Source organism: Nelumbo lutea, chromosome 1 (genome assembly GCF_056320005.1).
Source record: "Nelumbo lutea isolate HS-2025 chromosome 1, American lotus-T2T, whole genome shotgun sequence".
Lineage (NCBI taxonomy): Eukaryota > Viridiplantae > Streptophyta > Magnoliopsida > Proteales > Nelumbonaceae > Nelumbo > Nelumbo lutea.
Genome location: NC_142684.1, coordinates 186,680,214 through 186,691,097, shown reverse-complemented (window position 1 = coordinate 186,691,097; position 10,884 = coordinate 186,680,214).

Below are 10,884 nucleotides of genomic sequence, written 5' to 3'. Positions count from 1 at the left end.
ACCAAAGTGGAATCCAGCTACTCCTTATATAATTTTATTTTTAAATTAAAAATTATTTAGTCCTTTATTTTTCTGAGTGGGAGTTATAAAATACATTGCCATTTAGTCATTACCTATTTTTTAACAATGCCTGGGCATCATATTTGGACATAGAAAATCTTATTATAAGCCAATTTATTTAATTATTATATTTAATCATATAATAAATCTACAAAACATTATTATATAAACTCTATCTAGATCCACTGGTACTAAGTCTAATTTATCGTAAAATCTAGGAATTAGTGCATGGTTAAGTATTAAAAATTCACCTCTCATCAGCATGCAATCAATAATTAATACCATTTAATTGATAGAATTATTGTAATAAGTAATTTTTTTTAATTATCTATTAGTTTAATAAAAATTTAATGGATTTGGACTTCCATCATATTATTATTACCTACAAAAAATCGCTTTTTAAATGTAGTCAAATAAGTAGAGAATGTAGGGCATTATTGTTGAGGATGCTTGTGGGGGCCTGCTTACTTGTTGAAATATATATAAGTTCTAAGATAATCCCAAATGAAGATTCATTGAATTTGATCCCCACTTCGACTTTACAAGCTAAAAAAATGAATTAGGCAGTAGGAAGTAACACAATTCAATCACCAGGCCTTGCCCCTAGCTACATGATCAGACCTGTTCATGGGCTGTGCTTCGGGCCTGAACTTATACTATGTTGGGTTTAAGTTTTATTTCAAATTCATTTAAATTTTGGCAAAAGCTAAACTCAAATCCAGACCATAAACATGTCTAATAAAAAATGGATGGGCTCGTCAATCTCTTCAAAGGAAAGAGGTTTGTGTATAGGTGAATTCTTTGCATCGCTCTAGGGTTTTATCCAACATCATGTGGCCTGTGAAGAAGTCAATTAGGCCAAAGAAAAAACCCCAGAGATCTAAATCAAGCTTCTGAAGATGTCATTGGCCGTTTACTAATCCCAACTTGGGATTCTGGGAATGAAGATGGACTGCCGGTCCAAAGTTTTAAACAAGAAAATTATGATATTTTGCACATGCCTTGAGGATTTAAATTACCGAATTAAACTTATTAAGAGGTTGTGAGGGATCCACCCCCCACTCAAACTGGAAGGCGGAAACAACTGTTTACATAGAAGCCTAAAGCCTTCTAGCTTGTGAGGGATCAATGTAAGAGTTCAAGCTCTTTGATAAGACATATAACGCTTGAAATTGAATGAATGATGCTTTCAATGATTCAGAAATATCTTCTGTCGCTGAATCACAGGTTCTTAGAAGGTCAAGAAATGTCTTCTTCGAAAGTATTGATATCAACCCTATTCTCTATTATTTGGCCTGATTAAACCCTACCTTTAGTATCGGGACATTGATTCAGTTTGGAAAGATTATAATACAAATATGTAGAATGCATAATCTTGTATTTTGTATGTATTTTGTATTACATGATTGTTATCATTTATTTTTGCAAAAGTGATTTCATAAAAATATTTTTGTATAAATGTTTTCATAAATGTATTTTTTTAAAAGTGCTTTTAAAGGGTATTTTTTTTTTTAAATTTGAAAGAAAATGAAAGACAAAATAGTCATAAATGCTTATTTAAGTACTTATTAGAGAAAAAAATTATCAAGCGTCTAATATAAAATAAATGTTTATTTTAAAAAATAAACACTTAAAAAAGTTAGGTACCAAATACAAATAAGTACTTATTTGAATAAACACTTTTTTTTAAGCACTTATTCAATAAACAGTTATTTTTAACTTAAACACACTCAAATATAATCTTCATATCTTTCAACGATTGAGATCAATAAAATAATCACAATCCATAGGGACTAACCTTTTTTAGATTTGCTTTTGATTTCTTCTCTCAGTATCCAATTGCTAGGCACTTGGGAGACTTTGATAAAATTAAAACATAATATAGATTACTCTGTAGACACTCGTGTAAGTTCAATTAGGGATGAATCTGTGTACAAGATGGATGGAGTTGTGGAATACATGACGAAACCACGATATAGAAACAACAGACAACTTGACACAGACTCCAAAAGTAGACAAAAGAAAATTTTGTTTGCCAAAGTGGGAAAGCAATTAAAAAGGTGCTTTCATGTTTTGTCAACACTCGATAATGATATATTATTTCCTTTAATCTCATTAGTGCAAATTCATCTACTCCCCTGTCGGTGCTTTCTCCCATTCCTTCTGATTTTTCTTTTTTTTTTTTTTTTATTTGGGGGGGCAGGGGGAGGATCTTATCGATTTAAGTCATTTTCTTCAACCGACTCAATTTATTTGGTTTAGTTATTGACTAAACTTAAACCAACCGACTTTGAAGCAAAATCAACCCAAACATGAAGGGTCGGTTTATCAGTTTAGTCAGTTTTTATATATTTTAAACTAAAATATTTATTTATATTTAAGTTTATTTCTTTTTAGTTTTTATGCAAAATCAAAATATATATTTAAATCGATTAGTTTTTATGCAAAACTGATTTTTTTGTCAATATATATTTAAATTTATACTAAACTGAATTAAATATTGTACCATTATATTATATTTGTATTGGTTTTATGTTTTTAGTTTTTATCATAAATAACCAATTTTTCAAAGTTCAAACAAAACACATAAAATATATACATTTAACATATTGGGCAGGGACTAATTAATAATTATTTAAACATATAGGACCGGTTCGGTTTGGCTTGGTTTCAGTTTTCATCTTTAAACTGAACCGAGTTGTCGGTTTATTTTCTCATACAAATCGAAACCGACTGGCAGTTTTGAAAACCAACCAATTCGGGTTTAGTCGAGCTGATTTGGTCGGTTTGACGTTTAATGTAAACACCCCTAATTAGAATAATCTATTCCCGTAGTTTGTTTGATTCAGCTAAAAGGGGATTTTGTTCCCCCTCAAATGGGAAAATGCCATTTCACAGTAGAATGGGAATGAGGTTTCGATTCCATCCAACCGAATAATTGGAATCAGAACGATCCACTTTGATTCTGATTCTAAACACCTATTCCAACAAACCAAATAAGCCCTAAAACTTCTTTGCACACCCATACAGAAATTAAGAAGAAGAGACGTTTTAATTAACTAGCTAAGCATATGAAGTATCTAAGGGGTCCAAATCTTCATTATTGAAGAGATATTTTCTTGCAACATACGTGACATTTGAGTTGAAGACAGTGATGGAATAACTTTTGACTATGTGGAGGACATGTAGAACTAGTCCAAGCTTTCCATTAGATAGGGGTGGCGGATCTATTTGATGAATTGGTAATATAATGTGTTAATCAATAGCTAGAAAACAGTCCATGTCAGCCTTTTCTTTTCTTGGTGAGGGTCCATGTCAGCCTTAAATCTTCACCAATAAATTCATCATCAGCAATATGGATGCATCAATGGTTTGAGTACAGATGAATGCTCAGGAAAAGATGTGCCGTGTGTGTGTGTAAGAGAGGTTGTTGGACTGAACCTTTGCCACAAGACCTGAGAGTGATTGATGTAGCAAAATGCGTGGACTTATCCAGGACCACTGGGCTGGACTGTATGGTTGTGTATATGATTTTTTCATGCCATGTTACCTCTTTACTACGCTATTGTTTGTCACACTCACACACACACCCGTCAACTCTAATTGGCTTTGGCCTATTAATTAAATAACAACAAAAGAAGCAGCAGCATAGCTGCGTAGTCAAAACGTATGGATTGGATGCCTTTAGAAATATTACTATCTCTGCCTTGGTCTCTTATTCCTAAAAATAAAGTCGGTTTCAGGCTCTAGAATCACATGTTTTTCCTTCTATCAAAATTTACTAGTTTTGGGCTGAGAGGTCAACCCTAATCCCAATCCGTGGTTCTCGACCCCCACCCTAATCCTAACCTCAGGTTTTGGGTTAGTTCTAATCCGACCTTTCTTCCATCTCCTTAAAGTTGTGTTTGGTTTGAAGGAAAAAGTAGAGAAAAGATCGAAAAATTAGAAAAACATTTACAAACCATGTATAGGGTTTCATATCTTTCCCTTCCTTTTCCTATTTTTTCCTTCAAACCAAACATAACCTAAAAATCTCATAAATTCTCTAGACTACTTTTAATCTTAAATTCAACCTTTTTTGTTACCTTGGTTTGATAATTCATAATAAGAGAGAGATGCTTATAAAATTAGAGCATGATAAACAAATTAGAGGGGTGCATTTGGGGTTTTGTGATAAGTGAATGCCATTTAAATCAAAAAGGAAAATTCTATAAATAATTGCGAGGCCATATATGTTCTATGAAGCAAAGTGTTGGATAATAAAAAAACAACATGTCTAAAAAATGTGTGTGACATAAATGTGAATGCTGAGATAAGTGAGTGCAGAAAACTAGAAATGATAAAATGAGAGAAAATAGACTTAAGATGGTTTTGGTCATGTGCATAGAGGAATATATAATTGGCTAATGGCTATAAGAAGCGATTTGTTACAAATTGAAGGAGATAGAAGAAGAAATGATAAACATGATATAAGTAGTAAGAAATGATTTAAGGACTAATCGTTTAAAAAATAGATATGGCATTAAACAGAACAAACTGGCAAAATAAGATTTATGTAGCTTACTTATATAATTGGGATAAGGCTTTGATGGTGGCGATTATAATGATGATGATGGTATTAATCTAATATATATATATATATATATATATATTATATATTTTTTTTTATGGTTTTTTATTTGTTCCATTGGATGGGACTACAGAACGGGAGGTACCAATCCCCCAGCCCTAGTGAATGTGTAATTTAATCCCAACTCCCAAGTCTTTACTATAACTAGCTAGAGACCTTCAATTGAGCCAATTGATACCTAATTTTTACTGGTATTTAGTTGTTGTTTAATGTTTTTATTTGTTCTTTTGGTATGAACGTGAAAAACATTTAAATGATTGGAATCATGGGGATCAAATTCTGATTGAAAGAGATTTGTTGGAAGTAGTCCATGCCTTGTTATAAATAAAGATCTCTCTCTCCAACAGGTGAGGACCGAGTGCAGGCCCTCCTCCAATCTTTCATTCTTTTTTATCTTTTCGATTTTACATGTAATGTAAACAGAGTGGGGGTATTGCTCAGACATTAGCGCAGCAGGCTTTTCTTTTCAACTCTCTTAACTAAGAGCTTGGTGAGCTCTCTTCTTGAGTGCAGCTTGAACTTATTGTTGCGTAATTACCCCTCTTGATGTATCCTATTTTATTGGTTAAATGGAATGCGCCTATTATGATTCATCTCCTATTGAAAAATCTTTAACTCATGAAATCAACAATAATAAAAGTTGACAACTTGTTATTAAAGTCAGAGCTTTAACATTCATATGTAATGGAATTGGGCTGGGTTGGTCAATGGCCCAATGTTTTACAAAACGATCTGGAATCGGAATTGTTCTGGCCACTTGTTTTTGGGTCGATGGTTGTTTGGTTCGAATAAATGGTCTGCTCTGATAAAAAAAATTAAAAACGATATATGAAATAAAAAACGATCAAAACTGTTAAACGGGTCCGATGATTCGATCACTCAAATCAACGGCTCATTGACTGATTCAACATTCATTGGCCAAAGACCAAATTTGGGATTAAACAAAACCTGTTGCCTGAACGGTTCCCGTGCCGAACAATTCGACCGTCCAAATTAACAGTGATTTTTTATCTGAGCATCTGAATCAACGGTGGTCTGAAAACCATGTCCCAACCTGATTGCCAACCTGACTACTCTTTTTTGGGTTGGGTTCAGGGACTTGAGGCTAACATGGCCCAAGTTGCAACCCTAGAAGCCTATAATTAAGGGATGCTTCGTGAATGAAATAGGAATCACAGTTGATGAAATAGGAACCACAGACCGCATTATCTGGTTCTTTCTACCACAAATGACAAAGTGGTCCTAGGGACATTTTTGTTGTCGTTGCTGTTATTGATTGATGGGGACCCCGCTCGGTGTCTAATTGAATGAAGAGATATCAAGAGGAAATCGTTTCATTATTTTATTTAAAAAAAGGTTTTAAAGATAAAGAAGGATAAAATCAGATACTAGATAGGTTTGATTATGATACCGTAAAAGCTTCTAAACCCAACCAACTGGAATATAGTAACCATTTCGGTATCATAGTAGGTTTTTTGAACTGAAAAAATATGTTCTCTGAAGAAACGCTCACTGTTTCATTGAACATTTTCCCGTCGATAAATATTTTCGCATGCCATATGCATTGACAGCATCAGCTCCAAAGACTGTCCTAATACGATTTTCTGCCCATTACTCTCTCTCTCCCCACACTCCACTCTTCTTAAATTGCAGTCACACATCTCGATGTGCGGTTGCATTGTACTTCTATAATTACAAGGCCAACCCGTAATCCGTTGTATTTTGACGTGGAGGCCATTTGTTGGAGTGAAAGGAAAGTTCCTTGGAACCCGAACGCAGACTATCCGGACCCGGATTTTGGAGGTGATGGCATTATATGATCCAGTCGGACCGGCCTTAGTACAACTACAAACCAACGTACATCCAACTTGGTTCAGGGATCCGCAAGTCAACGGGAATGGAATGACCTTCTAAAAAGGGACGTTTTACTACTTTTAAAAACATACATATATATATACAACGCCGGCTTTCAGAGGGGGCGTGGGCAGAGGCAGATGGGCAGACAGCCACTAGCCAGGCGGCCCAGGCCATATCGCAGTCGGAATGGAATCGTCGTTTTGGTTGTTTCCGGCCTAGGAGGGCCTGGCTATCGGCCTTCCTAAGAAGTAAGATGGTGTCGTCGTTTGCGTTTCGTCTCGTCTGGACTATTCTGGAAGATACAACGGTCTTGATCAGCGTAACGTTGTACAAACAAACCAAACGTACGGCCCTGATGTTGGCGTACATGAAAATACTAAGGAAGGTGACAGCACGTTATGGATTCCTCGATTCCCTTGAAAGCAGTGGACGGTGGACGTATGCTAGCTCTTAGTCTTGGCTAAGATGTTATCCTTTTTCCTTAATTCCTTGGACGCACGGCATACTTGCCAAGTTGCTATTGGGCCTTGGCTGGCATGGCTGCTGCTCCACCTTTATTAGTATTTTCATATTTTTAATTTGTTTAAAAAAAAAAAAAGGCAGTTTTGTCGTTTTCCCCATCTTTAATTCCTAATTTATTTTTATGTGGTATTTATATACGTACTGTGTGGATTATTAGAATTACAAGTTAGAGAGGAATCAAAAATGAAAAATCTTCTTACAGAATTCCGATTGGACGGCCCAGATGATCTCATGGAATTGGTGGGGTCCTACGCACATGCATGCACCTGAGAGTCTGAGACTGAGAACGACGACGTCGTCAGTCGTCACTCGTTACGGTCATGCATGTAAAATTAAGCAATCGGGTGCTACAACTTGCTACACTAATGGGGTAGCCCGTCCCCCTAGCCACCACCATAACACACCCCATCCCCAATTGGCAACTCCCAAGTCCCAACCCCTGGTGACAATGGATTTTATCTCAAGTATCTCCGCTACAACCAGCTGGAGACCTTATAAAGTGAGTGGGTCGGCAGTTCGGCACGGCACCGTCTAAAAAAAATAGTTGATCAAATCAAACAAGCATCTAAAGGGATACACAGTCACAGACGCACAGCGTCCACCACCAAAAACTCACAAGCAGAGGCCCCCACCACCATCTGCACTCAAGATATGGACAAAAGTAAGCTGCTGCGGTGATGACGCAAGACAACCCCTCAATCATGAAAGTTTTTTTGGGAGGTCCCCAGTCCCCAAGAAACACCCCCTCCCCATCCTCTCTTGTTATCTAATCCCACTGCCCTTCTGTTTTGTTTTTTTCCGGTGAGGCGGAGGTGGTGCTGCAATTGGTGGTTCCGTCGTGGTGACGGTGGTGGGGCTGGGGACCACCACCACCTTCACTCTCATGGAGACTTGGTAAAAAATGCGGGTTGGGTTTTGTTGGTTTTTGACATCTTCTGATTACATGCATATATACATACTGCAGCCATGCCTTTGTATGTGCGTCGCGCAGCTCCCCGGCCAAACCAGCAATGGAGGACGTGGAGGGGGGTTCAATCAGTCGCTTTGCTCCACAACTACTTCGTGGTGCGGGTGGAAGTGGGCCGTTCTCTTCCGACCATCCCTCCGACATAATGCGATAAAACTGGACGATCATTTAATTCATGGGTCATCGGAATGGGCTGGCTGGCTGGCTTAGCTATTAGCTTTGTCATCATAATCTGTCACCAGACGCCCGCCCGTACACTTCCATATCCATAACACACTATTTCATTTCACACGAGCCTTCTCAGCCTCACACCCTTTATCTTGGTGGACTTATATATACATCAACTTTCCTACACTACTTGTAACTCCAGGTTTTTCTATTTCTTTTTTCATTTGACCGTTCGTTTTCAAGCCCAACCAACATAGTAGAAGAAAAAAAGGGTGTCTGAGGGTCCGGTCGTTTCGCTGCTCATCTGATGATGGTTGACTGAGCCTCAAGCTTCCTTTCCCTTTCTTTTTTTTTTTTTTTTTAATTTTCTCTTTTGTAGTCTTTCACCAGCGAAAGCGTACATAAGCAATGAACCAATTAAGCATTGATAAATCCAGACTGGGACTCTGGGTCTCTTCTCTTGTTAGCTAATTAAATATATTGCTAGCTTCAGTCGTCAGTACTAGTACCTGATGTGTCCGCTTCTTCTTCTTCCTCCTCCCCCTCTTCTTTTCTCATTTTCAGCAATTTGATGTATTTCACACTTTTGAATGACAAAACATATTTTATGGTAATTTGCTCAGGAGAAAGGAGAGTATTGGTTGAACGGCTACAATTCTTTATTGATGGAATCATCTCTTTTGGACACTAGAGGATCCCCCAAGGTGGGAAATGGACGAATTACTGGTCCCGTCTCCTACTCCTTAGCATGCTTGTGGGCCACACGTGTGCTACCCCGTTTATAGTCCACATGTTTAGGCTAGGCTACATTTGTTTTTGCGGGGAATGGGGGACCATTGCAGCATATACATCATCCCCCTCCAAAGGGATTGCTTTTAATTTTCCAACTTGTCATGTAAAATCACTTCACCCCAAACAAAACATCCATAAGCTTATGCTTGCTCTTTCTTTAGACTGCTTTTTTAATCAATTGTGCCTCAGTCTCAGAAAAAAGCTTTACCTTCTCTTTCTTTTTCAACAACTGTATGGGCTTGGGTTAATTCGATTTCTTTTTGGATGATAATTCTACTTGGGGTAATTCTATGGAGGAGGATGGGTACACCTACTATGTAATTCTTCAAATCATGTTTGATCACTTCTATTCTATATGGACCCAACCTGGTTATAAATTATAAATAAGTGGGTATTGAGTGTCTACTCCTGTGGGCTTGACAGTTAAAATTGTTGGAACTATAAACATCATCACCGGTGATGAGGAAAGAGCCTGGATCTATGTTTATTTTCAGACAAACCAGCCTCCCTTCGAGTTCCTTCTGTGTCCCTTTTGTTCGGATTCGGGGCTCCAATGTTTTTTATCAATTAATGTCATTTAGAGATAGATGGACATGAAGTCTCTTTGAAATTAATTTGAGGAAAGGAACCTTCTAGTGTCTTAACGGTGGCAAAATTATGGGTCGAGTTGCCAAATGTAAAGGACAAAGGGATCGAAGGGGGAGGGGGGGGGGGGGAACCATTTCTTTCCATCTGGAGCAGACTTGTTTTTGGTATCACCAACCCCTTTTCTCACTCTTACTCCCAAGGGAGGGAGGATGATAATATAAGGTTTCGTTTTACTGTCTCCCCATTAATTGCATTAAAATCTAGAACCCACAACTTTGAGCAAAATTAGACTGGTCATGGCTCCCAAATTGAATCAAATATGGGAGGACCCTGACAATCCATTCAACAATAAATAAAATTGAGAGAGAGAGAGAGAGAGAGGAATTAGTCCACCAATAGAAGGCCCATTTGGGGCATGCTTGTGGTATATCTATCATGAAGCGCAGTTGTGTCTCCCTAAAAAGAAATTGAGGAATAAGTTGACAAAGTCATGATATACTTGGAGGACCATCGTCATCATCCATGATGGGCCCTACAACCATCATTTTACATTTTTACTCCCAGGCCCCAGCCCACCAACCCAATCAATCTGAGTCATCCATTTACCAAAAGGGCATTTCTAGTCTCTCCATACAAAGACTTCCAAGGCTCTCACCATTTAATCATCAGGAATCCAGGATGATTAAATGGTGGCCCCACACCCATTGAACAGTTAAGACTGTTGTAGCGATAACTCATAGTTTAGGATGGTCCATGCAGCAGCTGTAACACTATGGCGGGACCACATTATTATTATTATTATTATTATTTCTCAACTGTAAAAACATTCCAAAACGTAAGCTGTTGTAAAACTTAGTGGTTGAGCGGCAGTTTTTTAACCCCGCCTGTTATGGGAGCCTGAACCCTTCTGCTTCTTCTGCTCTACTGTAGACTGTAGTCTGTACTCATCGTACATGAGTTATGATGCGCCGTGGAGAGGGTGGGGTGTGTAATACGCACCCATTCATATAAGCCAAAACGTAGTACACGCTAAAATATTAGGTTAGTATTATGTTACGTAAGTAATAAGGCAATCTACCCATAAAAAAAATGTAATAAGGTAATCACTCTTGATTTATATTGTAATGTACGCTCCATGCGTATTGAATCTATTCATCACACCCCAAGCAAAAAAAAAAAAGGAAATAAATAAAATTAGAAAAGCCAACATAAGTGTCGTCAGCATTACCAAATTACCAATACGATAAGGGAATAGGGGGCTTTGTATAGTGTTAACAGGGAAAGGTAGGAGAAAGGCAAT